This window comes from Tiliqua scincoides, unplaced genomic scaffold (assembly GCF_035046505.1).
Source record: "Tiliqua scincoides isolate rTilSci1 unplaced genomic scaffold, rTilSci1.hap2 HAP2_SCAFFOLD_56, whole genome shotgun sequence".
Taxonomy (NCBI): domain Eukaryota; kingdom Metazoa; phylum Chordata; class Lepidosauria; order Squamata; family Scincidae; genus Tiliqua; species Tiliqua scincoides.
The window spans coordinates 59,890-66,186 of record NW_027101646.1 but is presented as its reverse complement, the minus strand read 5'-3'; the positions used below and the strand labels follow the sequence as shown (position 1 = coordinate 66,186).

The following is a 6,297-nucleotide window of genomic DNA, read 5'->3' as shown; positions in this document are numbered from 1 at the left end:
TGGTGCCCCCTGACCGCCACTTTCTAGGCAAAGAGCTGCACTTATCCAGATGGGGCAAAAAACTGCATTTCTGAATAGATGGGAATGAGAGTCCAGCTGCGGACTTGCTTCTGTGGATTTGGAAGGGGGGGCCTGAGTCAGGCCGGCCGGCCAGCCAGCCATCTCTCTCTCACACACACACACACACACACACACACACACAACGGATCCTAGAAGGGCCAGCCATGAGCAGGGCACACAAAAATGGCAAACCCGACAACACGACACCCCCCGCAACAGGCTGTCAAAAGGGCCTCCCATCACGAGCAGGGCACTGAGGTCGCTGAGAGGCGCCTGCCCTGCCCTTTGAGAACAGGGAGAGCCTGCCAGGCCAGCCAGCGCTGCAGCAACGATCCCTGCGCGACAGGTGCAGGTGCAACCTGGTGCAGGTTCGCAGGAGAGTGAAGGCTGCTTGGCTCTCCACACTGCTGAGGAGGGGAAGGACAGCAGGACAGAAGCTTACATGGTTGCCCCCAAACGCCCACAAGAGTTAACATACAACTGGGAAGTTCTCAGTCCAAACGTCTGAGGGGAGCACATTCAAGGTCACATCATGTTGCGTCCCCATGCGGCAGCCCCACAGCACAGCCCCCCCAGCTACTCCCTCTCCAGGAGCAAGGATTTCCCTCTCCCAACCACACTTCCCAGGACGGGGGTCGGAGGAGTGGGAAGGGGCTGCCGACCCGCTTCCCACCTTCCTCCCTGAAATTCCCATTCCAAATTGCTCCTGAAATTGAGAGAAGCACCAAAAGCTCCGGCTACTCTGAGGATCGCCAGCTGAACGCCTCACACTTCAGGTGGAGGCACCGGCATGGCCCTCACTGGGAAGCGGCCTGGAGTGCCCTGCCCAGAGGCTGCAGCAGCAGTGGCAAGGCCGCCCGAAAGAGGCAGATGCCGGCAGAGCCACGTCCCCCAGCACACCCCTGCTCTCGTCACCGTCGCTGTGGCAACGCTCCCCTAGCAGCAGCCTGTGCCCCCCCCCCGCTACAAGCAGCAGCAGAGGAGTTGCTTGGGTGCCAGCTGTACCTTCGACTTCCACCAAGGGCTGGCCAGAGTGGAGGGAGAAGTAAACCCACAAGGCAAGACCCGCACCCTGTTGGTCGGAGAAGCACAATCCCAGCAAGAAAGGAGGATTGTGGACCTTGGAGAGCCCAGTCCCAAAGAGGCTCTGTTGTCAAGGAAAGCACCGCAGGGCCAGGCACGGAGACCAGCGGGACCGCACAAAGTGGGGACCAGCTGGGGGCGCTCTTCTCCCAGGTAACTGGTATGCAGATGGACCTTGAAGCTGGTGGGAGAGCAGGGTCCACGCAACCTAACAGACCCCCGTCCTCCATGAGTGTAGCCCATCCCCGTCAAACAGCCTCCAAGCAAGGAAGTGGCAAGTGGCACCCCAGCCTTACCCAGCACCGGTGAGTCATTTGCCTGTCCTGAATCACCCAACCATCAAGGTCACCGGACACCCCTGAATGGGCCTGGAACACTCCCTCTCCACCCTCACCACACCAGAAAAACTGGGCCTCCCCTTTATCACTCGTCTTCCGTTCCGTCCCAAGGAAGGAGCCCCAGCCCCCTGCTTGCTCTGGCCACTCTCTGCAGCCCCTTCCCCAGCCCTGTGCCAGCCCAACGGAGGGAGACAACCAGGATCAATCGGGTCATTTAGCACAAGAGCCAAACCGTTTGCCTCGCGCTCAGGAACTGGGCAGAGAATCCACCACACTGTCATCTGACCAAAGGTCCAATCCTGCCCAACTCCCTGTGCGGCGATGCTGCGAGTTACAAGCCACGATATGAATGCACAACCTCCTGATTTTGGAAATGGGCTATGTCAGAATGCCAGATGCAGGGGAGGGCACCAGGATGCAGGTCTCTTGTTATTAGGGGTGCTCCCTGGGGCATCTGGTGGGGCCGCTGTGAGATACAGGAAGCTGGACTAGATGGGCCTGTGGCCTGATCCAGTGGGGCAGTTCTTACGCATCTGCTGAATCCCATGGGGGAGTTTTGGCCTGCAGAGGCCTCCGCAGGGAGAGGGAACACATGCTTCTTTGCCCCGCGGCAAACCAATGCTTACCCAGCTGGTCTGTTCAGACCATGTGGAACCGTGAGGTTGGGTCAGGCTCAGGAAGGGGGCTTGGATTCAGCAGATGCCAATGCCACTGAACCCACCCACCCCCCTTCTGGTCTCAAACACTCTCCTGCTCCACCCACCTCCTGCTTCCCTCCCATCCCCTGCATGATCCGACCTGAGGTGCCAGGTGGCTGCTGCCAGCACCTTGCTGCTCTGGTGGCGGCCAGACCATGCGTTCAGGCGCTGCTGGAACAAGTGTGTTCTGGCAGTGTGAGGGACTGTTAGGATTGGGCCCTGGATCAGAGAAAACTCTGGAGAAGAACAGCTGAATTACAGCAGTTCACCTTCAACCTTTTGGGAGTTTAGATGGCGTCCTGATTCAAGGCTAGTGCAGAGCTGGGACGGTCTCAGGGAAAATCCAGGAGGCATTCCTGAAGTCAGAGGACTCCGAGGGTTCCACCGCAGAGCCATCATTTCACAAAGGCTGCAGTCCTGCTGGTGGCTGGCAACTTTCAGCCTCGAAAGACTCTGGTCTAAGCCTACAGCACCCGGTATTCCCAGGCGGTCTCCCATCCAAGTACTGACCAGGCCTGACCCTGCTTAGCTTCCGAGATCAGACGAGATCGGGCATGTGCAGGGTCACAGTTGCTGCCGCCAGCCGCATCTGTCTGGAAGCGGCCCTACGGCAACAAGCTTCCTGTGTGCCTCAGTGTCTCTGTGTGTATCGGGGGCTGCCTACTCCACTGCGTGTGTTCAAGCTGCTACGTGTGTTCGTGTATGATTCACTGTGCCTACCTACATGTCCACACACATGCGGTATGTGCGTACAAACATAAAAACATACATGTGTGGGGCGTGTGCCACAGCAGGCATTTATACGTGCCAGGCTTGTGCTTATCATTTACACGGCACAACCTGCACCGTTTTTTGACCGAGGAGGCAAATGGTGACAGGAATTGGGGCCCGCCCAACCACATGGCCCCAGACAGCATATGAATGGGGGGCTGCCCACCTCTGCCTGCCCACTTCCTCCACCTCTTTCTTGTATTGAGAGAGCAGGAGGAGGATGGTGCAGAGGAAGAGGGGAGTGGGGGGCCAGGAAGCAGCACCCCCTTCTCCCTCCGCTCCTCCCTTCCTTTTCCAGCCCAGCAGGGGGAGGAGCAGAAGCTGGCATACTGCCAGTGTGGGGGGCAGCCTTGAGGTCCCGGGCCAGCCCCGACAGCCATCACACGAGCGTCTTAAATCCCGAGCGGGCCCTTTCACAACTGTGGAGCAGATGCTGCCCACCGCAGAGCCACAGGGAAGCCGAGCCCTGCCTGCCCCCGCCAGCTCCCTTGCCGTTCCAAAAATAAGGACGTTCTGGGTCCGGCGCCTGCGGCCTCACAGATGCACTGGCGCATCAAAAAGCAGGACTGCTGCAAGGGAAGAGCAGGCATTGACTTTCACAGCCTGCAAGCAGTAAACGTGCTTTGCAGTTTCATAACCTCTATGAGAGATGCACTTGGCTTCCCTTGAACAGTCACAGACTTTTCTCCTCAGGAGCAACTCTAAGACCCACTTCAGGCTCCTCTAGGGCTGAAATCCGGCTGCCAGCCCTATGGCCTACCTGGCCTCCAAGGCACCCACGCTGCCCCTGGATCTTTCAGCCCAATGGCGGGGGCCACAGTGAAGCAGGCGTCTGTGCAATATCCAGGTTCCACAGGATCCATGGTTTAAAATGTAAAAGTCTTCATTCTGGCAACAAACGACCAGTTCACCTCCTCCCAAGCTGCAGGGCAAGATCCTGGCACTGACGTACTTTCAGACACTCTGGATTCTGACTATCAACGTCATGCAAAGTAGATCTTCAGCCCCAGAGTCCAGCTTCCTGCATCTTTCACCAAAGGTAGACCTGGAAAAGGAATTCCTCCGATATGATCAGCATATCGGATTTGCTCTGCCTGTACATTTGACAAGGTTTAATTCTTCTGTTTCAAAACCATCAATCTGCTGTCACAGCCAGCCTTAGGCAGTGCAATGTGAGTCCTGTTCCTTTCTCTCGCCAACTCAGTCACGTCTGACTGCCTCTGTCCATTCTCCACCCAGCAAACATTGTTTTCTTACACACAGTACATCACTTCACTGCAAAGTTATCACATCTCTTTCCTTCACATCTGCCCGCCCCCCCCCCCAATAAAAGGCTGGTCTGTGCAAAGCTTGTGCAAAACTTGCTCCAAGCTTCTGGGGCAAGCCAGCTGGCAGCTGTAGGTGGAAGGCAGGGCAGGAGAGGGTGAGGATATGGGGCCAGCACAGAGGTGGAGATGGAGCTTGGGAAAAGAGGAGCTGGAAAGGGAGGAGGGTGATTGGGCAGGGGAAGGCAGAGGCGAGAGGCAGGAGACAGGAGAATGAGGAGGAGGGGGCAAGGGAGAGGGACCTGAAAGGGATCCGTGGAAGGAGGAAAAGGGAAGCAGCCAACCAGCGTTGGGAGTCGAGCAGCCAGGAAGGAGGACCTCAGCAGGGAGGTGGGGGAGCCATGACCCCCAAAACGACCTCACGGAGGAGCCAGGACAATTCACCTCACCAGCCCCTGCGCTGTGGAGCTCCTGCCTTGGGAGGAGGCGGCCAGGAGTGCAAGCTACACCCCTCCCCACAATGCCCCAAGTGCCAGGGTTGCCGCCAGCCTGCAGCGAAAGGCTGAATGTCAGGAGGCTCCGATATAAGCAAGCATCTTCGCACATAGTCAACAGGCGCCAAGCAGACCGGCCTGGTGCAGATGGGGGGGGACAGAACTTGTGCAGATGGGGGGGACTGAACTTGCACTGTCCCTGCACGTCGGTGCATGAGCAAATTTCTCAGCACCATCACTTTTCTCATGAGCCGAAGGTTTTTGAGCCTGCAATCTAAAGTCTGAGTCACCAGATCTTGTAAGTGGGATGGAAACTTGTAAGTGGGAGAGCCTGTTTCACACTGAAACCCTCTCCCCGCCCCCCACCCATCCAGCTCTTAGCTGCTCAGACAGCTCACAGAATGCAACGGAGGAGGCAGCCGAGGAGAACAAGTCACAGGGTCTGTGCACTGCTGCATCCTCTTCCAACTGCAGCCACCACTGCTCACTGCAGGAACAGAAGCATAGCCGGGCCGGTTGGAAAGCTGCTCTTCTGGGAGGCCGTCTTGCTGTTCCGTCCTGGAAATGCAGGGGCGGAGCAACAGTGAACCACCTCAATCACCAGGGAGCAGAGTTCATGGTTGAAGTGGTGAAAAAACAGAAAGATGGCCCTGGTGGGAAAGGATGCCGAACGACTGGACAGGGACCAGTGCGTGCTGGCAGACGTCTTGAGACGGCAGGGCAGACACGTCAGCTGCAGGAGTGCAGGGCCGGAAGCTCTGCAGGCACCCAAATGGCAGGTGCACTTCAGAGCCTAACACGCGTTTGTCACGTGCCCAAGACTCTGCGTTCTAACTCTTTGGTGGCGACCCAGAGCAGCCTCGTGGTCCACGGGGGAAGAGCTTTCACAGTTCTCCCTGGGTCTTCACGCCCACTGCTGAAGGGGGTCTTTTTCTTCATGGCCCTCAGACCCTCCAGTGCACCTGCTGCTCTAATCCCTTTTGACCCCTGTCTGGCTGAGCTCCTGATCAGCCTGTCTTGAGTCACTTTTGCTACGTGGCAAGTGGTCAAGCAGAGGACAGCCCAAGGTGGGTCCATACAGTCCAGTGGCCCACTTCCCTGGCAGGCAACCAGAAGCCCCAGCAAGAGGCTCCCAAAGAGGTCACAAGGCCACAGAGTGGCCCTGCTTTTGCTCCTCCACAAAGAGTGCTCAGAAAAACACTGCTGGCAAGTGTTCCATTCAGCAACCAGGAGCAGCAGCCACCGATACGCCTCTCTCCCTCTCCCATGCAGTTTCCCAAGCTCTTTTTAAAAGTTGCCTCCTGCCCCTGTGGCAATGGAATGCAAAAGCCAATTCCACATGACCTCCTGCCTGTCCTGAACTGACTACTCATCGCCGTTCCACTGGATGACACCATGTTCATCGAAAAGGAAGAAAAGCAAACAGCTCTCTCAAAGCAAGAAACCACAGCCTCTGCATTTGGGAAAATAGGAGACAAGCAAAGCCACACTGAAAAGGAGCAGAGCAGCCCTGCTGGATCAGGCCACAGGCCCATCTAATCCAGCTTCCTGCATCTCAGTGGCCACTCAGATGCCTCAGGGAGCAAAG

General features: G+C 57.3%; 1 protein-coding gene and 1 pseudogene across 6 annotated transcripts in view; both read right to left on the bottom strand.

Moving 5' to 3' along the window:
- The window catches only part of LOC136636021 (leucine-rich repeat and fibronectin type-III domain-containing protein 5), a 57,818-nt gene that overhangs the window by 25,917 nt on the left and 25,604 nt on the right, over positions 1-6,297 (bottom strand). The window lies entirely within an intron of this gene.
- Positions 2,641-2,760, bottom strand: LOC136636023 (5S ribosomal RNA; annotated as a pseudogene).